The sequence below is a fragment of the Schistocerca serialis genome, chromosome 5 (genome assembly GCF_023864345.2).
Source record: "Schistocerca serialis cubense isolate TAMUIC-IGC-003099 chromosome 5, iqSchSeri2.2, whole genome shotgun sequence".
Classification (NCBI taxonomy): domain Eukaryota; kingdom Metazoa; phylum Arthropoda; class Insecta; order Orthoptera; family Acrididae; genus Schistocerca; species Schistocerca serialis.
In genome coordinates, this window is record NC_064642.1 from 795,685,480 (window position 1) to 795,699,616 (window position 14,137).

General features: G+C 42.8%; 1 pseudogene; it reads right to left on the bottom strand.

Moving 5' to 3' along the window:
• Window positions 1–533: 533 nt before the first annotated feature.
• LOC126482745 (5S ribosomal RNA) lies at window positions 534–651 on the bottom strand (annotated as a pseudogene).
• Between the last annotated feature and the right edge of the window lie 13,486 nt (window positions 652–14,137).

Genomic DNA, 14,137 nt, shown 5'->3' on the forward strand with positions numbered 1-14,137 from the left:
TCAGTGCCTTATTTCCTGATCAGATTCCAATCTGTTGGGACTCTGTTTTGCGGGGTACCATCTTCAGCTTTTTTTAACTTTCGTATATCGTTCGTCGTAGAGCAGTGCTAACTTGACCAAGAGAAATCACTACATAATAAGACTTATTTCTGGCCGCTATATCACAACTTAATCCAGTGAGATATTTAAAAAAAGGATACATTTACACTCCACTCGCTGATGGGCCAAAAACACACTCCGAATGTCCAAAGGTAGATTCAATGGCGCCTGAGTGTGTTGCGGGCACCTGTTGCGAAATAAAAAAATAAAAAAAAAACCTCTGCCCGAACAGGCCATGAAGGACCAACGTTACCGACTGACCGCCGTGTCATCCTCAGCCTACAGGAGTCACTGGATGCCGATATGGAATGGCATGTGGTCAGCACACCGCTCTCCCGGCCGTATGTCAGTTTACGCGACCGGAGCCGCTACTTATCAGTCAAATGGCTCCCTGACTCCTCAGTTTGCTTCACAAGGACTGAGTGAGCCCCACTTGCCAACAGCGCCCGGCAGTCTGGATGGTCACCCATCCAAGTGCTAGCCCAGCCCGACAGCACTTAACTTCGGTGATCTGACGGGAACCGGTGTTACCATTGTGGCAACGCCGTTGGCACTTGTCGCGATAAGGAAAACGTAAAAGCGGGGCAGAGATGGAGAAATCCAGTATCATAATTGAGAATGACAAAGGGAATATGGTTCTGATCCCGCTCCTGAGAAAGAGCGTCTCGGAAATGGCGAAGCTGGTCTTGTGTTCGCGTGCTACTGTCGTCACAATCTTTCGGAAGTGGTTCAGGAACCACGAGTAGACGACAAGATGTGGACATTAAAGCTCCATCACAGAACTTGGAAGTTGAAGACTTGCCGGCACTGAAAAGCAGGAGAGGCAGCGACCTGCGGCCGAAGTGACGACACACAATAGCGCTGGTGGAGCCACAAGTGTTTCGGAGAACACTGTTCGGCGCACGTTCTTGAACACAGGACTTCACAGTAGACAGCCAACACTCGTTCCCAAGTTGATTCCACAACATCCCCAATTATGAATGTAGCGAGTACGGAATTATCGAGGTTGGACCGTGGGTCGATGGAAACCTGTCGTCGGGTAGGATAAATCACGTTTCTTGTAACACCAGATGGGTGGCCTTATGCGAATACGCCAGCACCCAGGCTAACGACAGCCCGAAAAATGCACCACTCTACGGACACAAGCCGGTGAGGGCAGTATCATGCTATGGGTCGCATTCAGTTGGGATTTCGTGGGACCTGCGTTTGTTAGTAATCAAAGCCACCGTCACAGATGGGGACCTCGTGGGCATCATTGCAGACCATCTCCCTCCTTTCCTTGACGATGTCTTCCCTTATGGAGGTGGCATCTTCCAGTAGAACAAATGCCCGTGTCAAAAGGCCAGAAGCGTCCTATAATGGTTCGAGGAATGTGTTAGTGATTTCACGTTGACGTCTGGTCCAACAAATTCGCCTGATCTGCGTATAGGTATCTGATACCCCATACATCCGGAAACCTTCCAAGGGCTTGTAAAATTCAAGCCGCGCAAAACTGCAGCTGTATTATGTTCCAAAGGTGGTCCCAATGTTTTAACTGCTCAGTGGATACTCTGTGAATAACTGTCAAGTAAATTGTAACTGACGGAGGTACTTCCATTATACTACACATCGAAGCTTCCTGCCACTCCATTCTCGGATGGAGGGCTGGCTGAACGACTATTCGTGTACCTCTGTGTGAAGTCTTTATCTGCCTGGTTTTATCTACACGATCTCGTTTAGGGGGTGAAGAATGTTCGTAGATTCCGTACTGACTGGCAGTTCTTAGCGTTTTGCTAGCAGGTCTTCAAGACATGCAGAATGTAAAATTAGTGAAAAAAGTCTAGATAGAGATGGTTATTTTATTTAAAATGACCAGTTTCGGCATAGTCTTAGGCCATCTTCACAGTAACAACATCGACTGAAGCTGACGATGTGCAGAACAGTCAGTAGACCTCAGTCGCTGAAACTGTTGAGTAGAGAGCAGTTTCAACTACTGAGGTCTGTTAACTGTTCTGGGGATCATCAGCTTCTGCTGATGGTACTATTCTGCAGATGGCCTAAGACTAGGCCGAAACTGGTAACTTTAAATAAAATAACCATCGCTAATTTTACATAGATTCAGGATTGCTGTTTCCCAAAAATGTTACCAAAAATTTTGGATGCAGAACGTTTTTTTATTTCAGTTGCCTGTTAAGTTTTTGGAACGGTCTAGTTACACACTCGGTGGCAGTCTAAACCTGTGACCACTCGTAGCACATTGGGACACTACAGATGTCAATAACTACTGTCCAGCACCCTTGCCTACAGCATTTTAAAAATCTTTGAGAAAGTAATGTACTCAAGAGTGGTTAGCTATCTCAAGGGTAGTGGGATATGTAGTAAGTCACAGTCTGGATTACAAAAACGTTGTTCCACTGAGACAGCAATTTATAATTTCACTGCCCACCTAATAGAGCCGTTAAATAGTAAAATGTCACCAACAGGAATTTTCTGTGACTTATCCAAAGCATTTGATTGTGTGAACCATGACATTGTGTTATAGAAATTACAATTCTATGGTATAAATGGAACAGCATATGAATGGTTTAAGTCATATCTACATAATAGGAAGTAAAAAATTTATTTATATGGTTTAAGTGATTTAAGGAAGTTTCCCACTTCATCTAACTGGGGTGAAATTACATTAGGTGTTCAACAGGGTTCGATTATGGGTCCCCTTCTGTCCTTGATACTTGTGAAAGACCTCCCTTCTTATCTGAAACAAGAAACTAAACTGACTCTGTGTGCTGATGATACAAACGTCATTATTAATCCAGTAAAGAGAACTCCAACAGCAAATAATACAAATAATGTCTTTGGGAAAGTTATTGATTGGTTTTCTGCGAATGGGCTTGCTCTGAACTTTGAAAAAACACACTACATCCAATTTTCTACTGCAAGGACTACAGTTCCTTTAATAATTATAAAACATCAACAGAATTCAGTAGCGAGGGTAGAGCATACAAAGTTTTTGGGTGTACATATAGATGAGAACCTTAATTGGAAAATTCACATTTTTGATCTCGTAAAGCGATTTGGTTCAGCAACTATTGCAATCAGGGTAATTGCTAATTTTGAGAATTCAGAAATTTGCAAGCTGACATAGTTTGCATACTTTCAGTCCCTGGCGTCATATGCAATAATATTTTGGGGTAACTCAAAGCTTAGGCAAAAAGTATTCACTGCTCAAAAGAAAATAGTTAGAATAATATGTGGCGCTCGTAGTCGCACATCTTGTAGGCATCTGTTTAAAATCTTAGGAATTCTTACAATAGCCTCATAGTACATTTACTCAGTAATGAAATTTGTTCTCAACAACGTGGACCAGTTTAAAAACGACAGTGACTTCAATGATTACAGTACCAGAAGAAAGAAAGACTTACACTATCCTCTACTTTATCTATTTGGCACAGAAAGGGGTAAAATATGCTGCGGTAAAACTTTTCGATAAATTACCGGATGAAATAAAATGTCTGTTAGACAGCAGCAATAATTTCAAAGATAAATTGAGATCATGTCTCCTTGACAACACCTTCATCACCATAGATGAATTCTTGAATAGGAATAGATAAATCTATGGGTATAATATATGCATGTTATCCCATTTAAGGGAATGGGGTAGGTAATAAAAATTTTAATGCATTTATTATGGACTGGGCACTTTTCACATCATAAAGGTTACTATGAGACTGATCAATAGAACACGTAACTAACTATTATTTGTGTTACGTACAACGCTTTTTTAGTTCGACCTGGAAGGAGCCGATACACTAAAGCAACACAGAAGTATGGGCAGTTGGATAAAAACTCAGTTTCCCAGTATCATTCCAATGCGTCATAGTCAGTGATTTACTTTACCTAGAACCGAACTCATGTGGTAGTACCACTTCTTAACTTTACACATTGTTTCTCTCCAATATTTGTCTTACTTGAGTGACTCTGGTTGTGTTCCAATCCGGTAGTCAAGGATACCATTCCTTTTTGTTTCACGAAATTAACAGTCTTTGCACAAAGATGATATGTTCGGTAGAAGGAAGTGGATATTAGTTCAATTATTATGGAGTAGAATTGCATCATACATATTTGCATGTACCACGAAATTCGTGAGATCGCAGCTAATACTGTCCGCTATATCATTCACTTGTAATATGAACAGCAACGGTTCCGCTCACTCCCATGTGGCATATCAGATATTATTTTCATCTCAGATAGCCTAAGGTTCCTGGCTGTTGTGAAATTTTCTATCTTGCTACAGAAACGGGAAGGTACCCCAAATGAAGGCAGGGTTAGCTAGTAAGCGTTATTGTGGCACTACGTAAAAAATAATCAACTTGGTTTTGGAGCTCTAGCTTTAGCAGGAGCCGTTTTTGCAGACAACAGTGTGGGAATTCGGGTCTGGCTCTTATGTAAACCACTTTTGTCTATAAATGCCAAAACACGTTTTAGCACCGGAACCCAGCTATGTGGAAAACAACGACCTAATAAAAGTACCCACAGGTGGTGGACTGTAGTTGCTCAAAAACGTTTGGATATGTACAAACAACAGTTTTATCCATTCTCACGATGAAAAGTTTCCAGTAAGGTTAGAAACAATGAATCAACGTCGTTTCGTTTATCCATGTCGCTGAATTCATCGTGTGTGAAAATCGCGAACCAAAATCCCCATGTACAAGGTTGCTTGTTCGAGTTAGGTCATAATTTCTTTAAATATGCACCCTCAAGAATGAAGCAGGCAGTATTCGATCCGACCCATTGAAGAGTTCATTTATATTTAGTCGTATACTAACATCGCTGGTACTGATGTGGAGGCAGGGACACTTTGATAAAGATCGACATAACATTTGGCGCTTGGCGCCTCCCGTGTCCTCCTTGACCCGTTCCACAGATACTATTTTCTATTACTTGGGCGCTTGGTAAGTCTTGTAAAAAGAAATCTAAACTAGCTGTCTTAGATATGGGTTATTATTTTCTTTTTAAGTCTTGTAAAAAGAAATCTGAATCTAGAGATCATTGATATGGGTTGTTCTTTAAAGTCTTAAGTACGTGTGCACTCCTCTGAAATAGAAATTTAATTACAGAGCTAAATGTTAAAATAAAAAGCTATTCGTTTTCAGATCTTGAGATCTTTAAATGCTTTCAGTGAAATCAGGAAGAACTAGACCCTTTCCACTGTTCTGCCTTCAGTAAAACGTGCTGTATATTAAACTGAGTGGAAAGTACGGAACCATAAAATTTCTGTTAGTTTTTATATTAATAGCGGAAATTTTAAATTATTTAACCTAAAAATTATTTCATTTTGCACCGGAAAAAGTGGTAAGTAAGAACAAAAAATATTGTCTAATTTTGTATTTGCTTTTTAAACATGAGAAATTGTTTAATTTCCCATGTTGCATATGAAGAAAACTCACCAGTCAATTAAAACATACAGCGTGCTGGAGGAGTATTCTTTTTCTTGTCAAGGTCGGCCTCGTGTGAAATTTGATCGCGACTTCATTTAAGGTTCGTGTGTGTAATACTTTTATACTAACAATATTCACCATTCAAATCCCACGCGGGGTAGCCGTGTGGTCTAGGGCACCTCGCCACGGTCCAGGCGGCTCCCCCCGCCGGAGGTTCGAGTCTTCCCTCGGGCGTAACTGTGTGTGTTGTCCATAGCGTAAGTTAGTTTAAGTAGTGTGTAAGCCTAGGGAACCTTTGAAGAAAAGAGAACCACTTGCATGAATATCAAGAGCTCAGATGGAAACCCAGTTCTAAGCAAAGAAGGGAAAGCAGAAAGGTGGAAGGTGGAAGGAGTGTATAGAGGGTCTATACGAGGGCGATGTTCTTGAGGACAATATTATGGAAATGGAAGAGGACGCAGATGAAGAGGAAATGGGAGATATGATACTGCGTGAAGAGTTTGACAGAGCAGTGAAAGACCTTAGTCGAAACAAGGCCCTGGGAGTAGACAACATTCCATTAGACCTACTGATAGCCTTGGGAGAGCCATGGTTTGACAAAACTCTACCATCTGGTAAGCTAGATGTATAAGACAGGCGAAATACCCTCAGATTTCAAGAAGAATATAATAATTCCAATGCCAAAGAAAGCAGGTGTTGACAGATGTAAAAATTTAGCGAACTATCAGTTAAGTAAGTCACAGCTGCAAAATACTAACACGAATTCTTTGCAAACGAATGGAAAAACTGGTAGAAGCCGTCCTCGGGGAAGATCAGTTTGGATTCCGTAGCAATATTGGAACACGTGAAGCAATACTGACCCTACGACTTATCTTAGAAAAAATATTAAGGAAAGGCAAACCTACGTTTCTAGCATTTGTGGACTAAGAGAAAGCTTTTGACAATGTTGACTGGAATACTCTCTTTCAAATTCTGAAGGTGTCAGGGGTAAAATACAGGGAGCGAAATGCTATTTACAATTTGTACAGAAACCAGATGGCAGGTATAAGAGTCGCGGCGCTTGAAAGGGAAGCAGTAGTTGGGAAGGGAGTGAGGCAAGGTTGTAGCCTATCCCCGATGTTATTCAATCTGTATATTGAGCAAGCAGTAAAGGAAACAAAAGAAAAATTCGGAGTAGGAATTGAAATCCATGGATAAGAAATAAAAACTCTGAGGTTCGCCGATGACGTTGTAATTCTGTCAGAGACAGCAAAGGACCTGGATGAGCAGCTGAACGGAATGGACAGTGTCTTGAAAGGAGGATATAATATGAACACCAACCAAAGGAAAACGAGGATAATGGTGTGTAGGCAAATTAAATCGGGTGATGCTGCACCAATTAGATTAGGAATGGTTCAAATGGCTCTAAGCACTATGGGACTTAACTACTGTGGTCATCAGTCCCCTAGAACTTAGAACTACTTAAACTTAACTAACCTAAGGACATCACACACATCCATGCCCGAGCCAGGATTCGAACCTGCCACCGTAGCAGTCGCGCGGTTCCGGACTGCGCTCCTAGAACCGCTAGACCACCGCGGCCAGCTAGATTAGGAAATGAGACGCTTAAAGTAGAACTGAGTTTTGCTATTTGGGGAGCAAAATAACTGATGATGGTCGAAGTAGAAGAGGATATAAAATGTAGACTGGCAATGGCAAGCAAAGCGTTTCTGATGAAGAGAAATTTGTCAACACAGAGTATAGATTTCAGTGTCAGGAAGTCGTTTCTGAAAGTATTTGTATGGAGTATAGCCATGTATGGAAGTGAAACATGGACGATAAATAGTTTGGACAAGAAGAGAATAGAAGCTTCCGAAATGTGGTGCTACAGAAGAATGCTGAAGATTAGATGGGTAGATCACATAACTAATGAGGATGTATTGAGTAGAAGTGGGGAGAAGGAGTTTGTGGCACAACTTGACTAGAAGAAGGGATCGGTTGGTATGATATGTTCTGAGACATCGAGGGATCACGAATTTAGTATTGGAGGGCAGCGTGGAGGGTAAAAATCGTAGAGGGAGACCAAGAGATGAATACACTAAGCAGATTCAGAAGGACGTAGGTTGCAGTAGGTACTGGGAGATGAAGAAGCTTGCACAGGATAGAGTAGCGTGGAGAGCTGCATCAAATCAGTCTTTGGACTGAAGACCACAAGAACAAGTCTAGGAACTGATGACCTCAGCAGTTTGGTTCCATAGCAACTTACCACCACCACCACCACCACCATTCAAACCAGTGGCGGCTCATAACGATATATTCGCAAGCATCTCGCCAACAATTCGTTGTAGAGGTTTGTTTACAGCAACTTTCACGGTTCAGTTGTAGTGTACTTCACCCTTATCGGTTTCACCAGTAATCGTAATGATACAAGTTGCACATAAATCTTTCACTTGCGCTCCTCCAGCGCCCTTCTCAGTTTAGGAATCCAAGCAGCCGCTCGTGTCACTTGGGCCTCAAATGGACTGCGATGAGCTTTCCAGCTGTGGTTCGCCGATCCTTTTGTAGGTACCGCAGGTACCGTGGGACTTCCTGTTGTGACGTAACAAGACTGTTACGCCACACTGAAGTAGCCGAAAGAAAGGCACGCGTACACACACGCCGACTGGCGTCAAGTCTGGAACAAGATACGTTATGACTGCTATCAAGAAAATACGTAGCTTTGGAATATACTTAACTTTATTTATTCCTGGTGATACATCTCTCTTGGCTATACAAATGAGACTCGTAAGATACATGCACTGTTACAATTGGCGCCTTGCTAGGTCGTAGCCATGGACTTAGCAGAAGGCTATTCTAACTGACTCTCGGCAAATGAGAGGAAGGCTTCGTCCGTATTGTCGCTAGCAATGTCGTCCGTACAACTGGGGCGAGTGCTCGTCCGTATCTCGAGACCTGCCTTGTGGTGGCGCTAGGTCTGCGATCACAGTGGCGACACGCGGGTCCGACATGTACTAAATGGACCGCGGCCGATTTAAGCTACCACCTAGCAAGTGTGGTGTCTGGCAGTGACACCACACTTCCGACCAACCAGTCATGCGCCGCGAGCTCCCCGACCAGAGCCTCCGCTACTGCTGACTGACGCCGATCGTCTACCAGCACCTGTTTGTGTTGTCACTGTTACTCAGTCAATGGCCTTGCCGATGGCCTTAGTTTCCATACAGTTACGCAGACCTAAACTGCTTGGGTTCTGCGCACTGCGAAAGTAGGAAATAATTACAACAACGAAACGGAAGAGGTGCCTTCGCGAGGATGGTCATCGCTATTGGGTACACAGAACATGTGATGAGTACGCGAACTGGTTGTGAATGAATTGCGAATGGAGTGAATGCCGAAGAATTTTAAAAATTACAAATGGCAGAATAATGGCTGAACAACCACATTCTTGCCAACCTCACGAAGAAAATGTGTAGATTAAGAAACGCATGCATAACTGCAGGAAAGGAGTCCGCGAAGAAAAGACAGTCCATGTTACACAAATCTTTAAAGAGAAATTTCAAGACTTGACAGATGAAGGTTTAGATTTCCTCAGAAATACGCCAAATTACGAGAACTCCAAGACTGCGTTGTGTAAAGGAAGAAGGGAAGGTACTGGGACGACCCAGAATCCTGGCACAAGTTAGGAGATTCAACTGAGCGAAGATATTTGGAAATTATCCGAAGGTAACAGCTTTTTGAAAGCTGACGATGAGTCTGTTACTGGCAAAAAAATCCCTGTGTTCGGCTGTGAAGTAGCTTGGAAAATCTCTCCCGCACGTTTATAAAGACATATGCAACACGTATGCGGCCCGCGAGCACGCGACCCCTGACGTCACAGCTTTACACATTCGTACTCGTGCCAGAGATAGTCTCCTGTAAATATGCTAACGAATTTAACTGAACACATGTGACACCAACATCACCCATCTAACCTATCAATTACCTAAGCACTTAATTTCATTTCAATTTTAATCATATTCAATAAGTAAATTTACAATTTCAGTATTCAATAACCAAATGAGAAATTCCATATTTTCCCACTATGAGAGCAGTGCTCATTCATGACCTAGCACCCCCCACCCCTAAAATACTGCACTCCTATTGGCTACAGCATTAGTCACGTGCTTCAACTTGATAGAACCTAGGACTTGGAATCAATTTTCACGAGTGACACACCCACCTGGACTTGGAATCAAAAACTTAAAGTCTCCAACACGATCCTCAACCGACCGCCACATCCCCCTACCAGCCCATTTTGTCAGGCTAACGTGCACTAATGTGTAGTAATGTGCATAGTGCGTAACGTAATCCAAGAAGGTGGGGCGAAATGACGGGAAAACGACTCTCTCTATTATGGACAAAAGTTTTTATTTTGCAATAAATGTCTCCACCCCGAGATCTAGATTCCAGCTAACGTAGTACACACAACAAGGTGTGTACAGAAAACAGAGCAAACGCTGATACAGTCGAGTACAGTGCTTTATTACACTTCCCGATCAGTGCACTTGGGCTAGGTGTTGGCAGTTGTGCTACATCATTTACAGGCAATTTTAGAACACAGAACGAGATGTTAAGTTGTGATCACATGCATGGATCTGATCTATAATCGATAGAATTGTGAAGAATGAGGAGGGAATAGGTATAAATTGGCAGAATATAGACCAAACTGATGTGAAATTGAGGAAATACTTACCTGTCTTCTGGTTCGCGCTGAACAATTTGTACATGGGGACAAGCGTACGGCAACAGGAGAATCCAGGAAAACGTCGACATCGAAATTAAGGGAATAATGGAGGAAGTCAATGTTTTTCCGCCGAGATAGTATTATAATGTATGTCTGTTGAGGTACCAGTGATACACGCAAGTTGACTACTGCATATGATGCTCTTCAGGAAGACAGAGACCGATTCACATCTAAACATACTTGCATCTGGCTTAAAGGATAACAGAGAGTGGATGGGGTGATCGATTGAGACAGAGATGTAATGAGGTATGATTTAATGGCTGACTGGTTCATACTACAGAAGTAGAAGATTCTGTAGGGCAATTTTTTTCCAGCGTTCTGTCCGCACGCATCAGTCGCGTGACATAGCCCATGTTCTACTCGTATTCAGCCACGTGTTCGGTATGCAGTTTAAAGCACTGTCTACTTGTGATCGTTAGCGGTAAACCGGTCAGTCATCAGAGGACTTCCTCCTCATGTGTGATGAAACTTGACACATTCCTCTAAACGATCTATGATTTATGTGATGTATTCCATCCCCCCTATCGCATCTTTGGTGTAAAATCGACACTTCAGCGTCATAACTAAGTTAGCTGTAGGAGCCTGTGAGGCGTTGCAATCCCCGTGTACACATTTGCCTGACAGATGTCCTGTTTACAGAGTTAGTGATGGACTGACTTGAAATTTTCACATGTCGGACGCTGCTGCTATGCGTTTATTTGTTTCCGTGTAGGATGTATTCCCCGCTACCAACGATCATTTTATATAGGTCTGATGTAGGCACTGAATAATTTCTGAACGGTGTTCGGATGTGAACAGTGGGCATTATATGTCTCAGGAAAAGCTGTATTGTGCTCCTATCACGCAGAGCAAGTGTTTTACGATTCGATAACCTAGTTTATCGTAGAGAAATCTGGAAGAAGGTTGTGTGTCATTAACAACGCTACATTCGATATGTCTGATGGGTCGGAAGCTCATGTGATCCAACATTTTAGGCCGGTTTTAAGTGCAGAACGTTGTGGCCTTAGAAGTGCGTGTGTTTATGTTCTCTCTTACCAATACTTTCCAGGTACCGATCCTTGACTCTAGAACAGTAGTTTAGAGTCGATAACTTGATTGATTCAGGTAAAAATGCGTGGAACTCCATCTGTGTGGAGCTCCATCGCCTATAAAAATGATTCCTTTCTTGTTCTTCTTAACTGTCTGCTATTACATGACGGCAACTTGAAATCTCTTACTATACACTGATAAGGAGTGCTAAGCTCCTCGACATGGTCGTATCTCGAGAAATCTCTTGCACTTGGACGAGTTAGGACTCGAAAATCTCCATTCATTCACGAGACGTGGAGTGTAGCGGTCTTCTTCTGGTCGGTTGCAGTTTAATTCGCTAATGGTGCTGCAGGCCTGGTTAGTCAATGAAGTGTGAGGAGGGTCTTTCTCTCTCCAATTTTACCCTAAGACAGCGAGAATGCTTTTTGACTCCCATACACAGAGAGATAGATCGTAAATTAAACACTATGCTCGAGATGATAGAAATATGTTGAGCGCTGTCTGGTATACTTGGATGATTTATGTGTTCGAGAATGAACACTGAATGGACATACTGCACTGTCATCTATCCGTGTTCTCAATGATACTCGCAAAGTGGAGACGGGCTGGTTTAGTTGTGAAACTGAAATCGGGGAAAGTTGCTATAACATGATTGGCCGGTGTTGCAGTTATTGCAAAATTCTTCGCGCTATGAAATGTGATAATTATTATTAGAGTACATCGATAGTGTCTTTTCCATCCCATCCGTGTACTGGTTACCACATTATGATTGACACATATCGCTTGTTTGAGTTGGGGAACAAGTTTTGGTGGATGGGCAGCAACTTCTTGGGGGTTGCTAGCAGCGAAACAGTGATCGCATACGTGAGTGCAATATGAGGAATCAGTCGAAAGGGAACGCAGAGTCGTCAGCTATTCCGTCAGTGTGAGAGACTAGTCTAAATGTAGAGCTCGTGAATCACTTTCGGAGTGTAGTTTGGTGACCTATGCCAACTCCGTAAAACTTTACACTTTGCTTATGTTGTAACTGTCTTTTATTTAAAATCATCCAGTGTTATGCTATCCACCGTAAGAATATGATTTACACTGTGCAACGTCTAGTTTCCTGCGAGAGGCCGTCGATCAGAACTTCTTAATGTCAGTTTAGAATCTGGCCCAGGTCTCGAAGTCGTGGCAGAAAAAAGGAAATATTTGACATTGTACAAAGGCGTGTTAGAAAACAGTGTTTGAAGCAAATCAGCCGGCCGGTGTGGCCGTGCGGTTAAAGGCGCTTCAGTCTGGAACCGCGTGATCGCTACGGTCGCAGATTCGAATCCTGCCTCTGGCATGGATGTGTGTGATGTCCTTAGGTTAGTTAGGTTTAAGTAGTTCTAAGTTCTAGGGGACTGATGACCACAGATGTTAAGTCCCATAGTGCTCAGAGCCATCTGAACCAATTTTTTTTAAGCAAATCAACAGGACCAGAGGGAGCGTCTCATACGATCATTAGCCTAGAGTATAGGTGATCAGACCTTAAAGTGGCGCCTGCGGTGCCTGTATATTTAATAGGCCGCAGTAGCAGTTTGAGGTGATACAGTTGGTAAACGGTTAGCAATGCGTGGATGGCTGCACGCTGCGGTATTCTGGGGAACCATTGCGAAATCTCTTTCTCCACGCTGGAGCACCATCGCAGCCTTGCGTAATCGCGTCAGCATCGGTTTCTAGGTGACTTATATATGGGATGAAGTTAGTGAAAGTTCTATAGTTCATAATTGTTCTCTGTTTGGGGAGGGGGGGGGGGGGTAGAGAACAAGGATGAGAGCATGTTGGACTGATTGATTTGAATGGATGCGGATCTGTAGTACTTGTATGTAGTTTGGGGACGTAGCACACTGCGCGAATTTCCGTCGAATGGACAAAACACGGTGCTGTTGCACTAACTCAGGTCGTTCTGTTTCTACACGGGTTGCAGAAGGTGGTGGGTATAGTTTTCTACGACTTCTGCTCGGTTCCGACTTAAAATGGAACGATCACATGCGCTAAGATGTAGAAATGGGATCTGGTGCAAGATGCGTAGATTGTATGTAGTTTGGCTGGAATTTTACTGTAGCAGCTAGGTTCGCGGAAGGTGGCTCATTTCGAGATATGGGAGTGTGAGAAATATGATTCACTTGTGGGTATGATGAGCGGCAGGCATGTGCTTGAATAGACAGACTGTATTTGAAATTATTTACATCATTTCTAGCGGATAGCGTAACACTAGCGATCTGAGAAGCTAGTGTACATTTTTCTTCTTACGACCTCAATCGGCACGTTATCTACTACTAATGTTTGTGCTCGTTCTCAGTGAGTCGATATATCGTCGAAGCTGTGATATGGTATCGAGAGAGAATGCGCTACAGACACTATAGAATTATCTAGTTGGGGCGGTATGAGAGAGTCGCAAATACCGCTTACATAACACGTTCCTTAGCCGAACCACTTTCAAAGTTCAGTGATTTTATTACGAGGTAGCATTGGGGACGGATAATACGCGTTCGTACGATCACCGTGACGGTATTTGTCCAGAAAAAAACCAACCTCAATCAGAGTTCATGTCGTACCTCGATTTGTGAAGCGGGTATGGGTTTTAACATGGATACTTGTGTGCACCTGTAGAAGCAAGACTGCTTGTGACAGTAACATGCAGCAATTGGTGCGATCGATTTTTTTTCTTTAACATCTAGCGGATTACGTCTCTCTTTCTAAGACACAGTGGTAGGACTCGTAAGAAAAACCTAATAGACATGCACATCTAATGTTGATTTTCGTTCAGTATTATTTCGTATCGTAGGCATTCAGTTACTGACGGAGT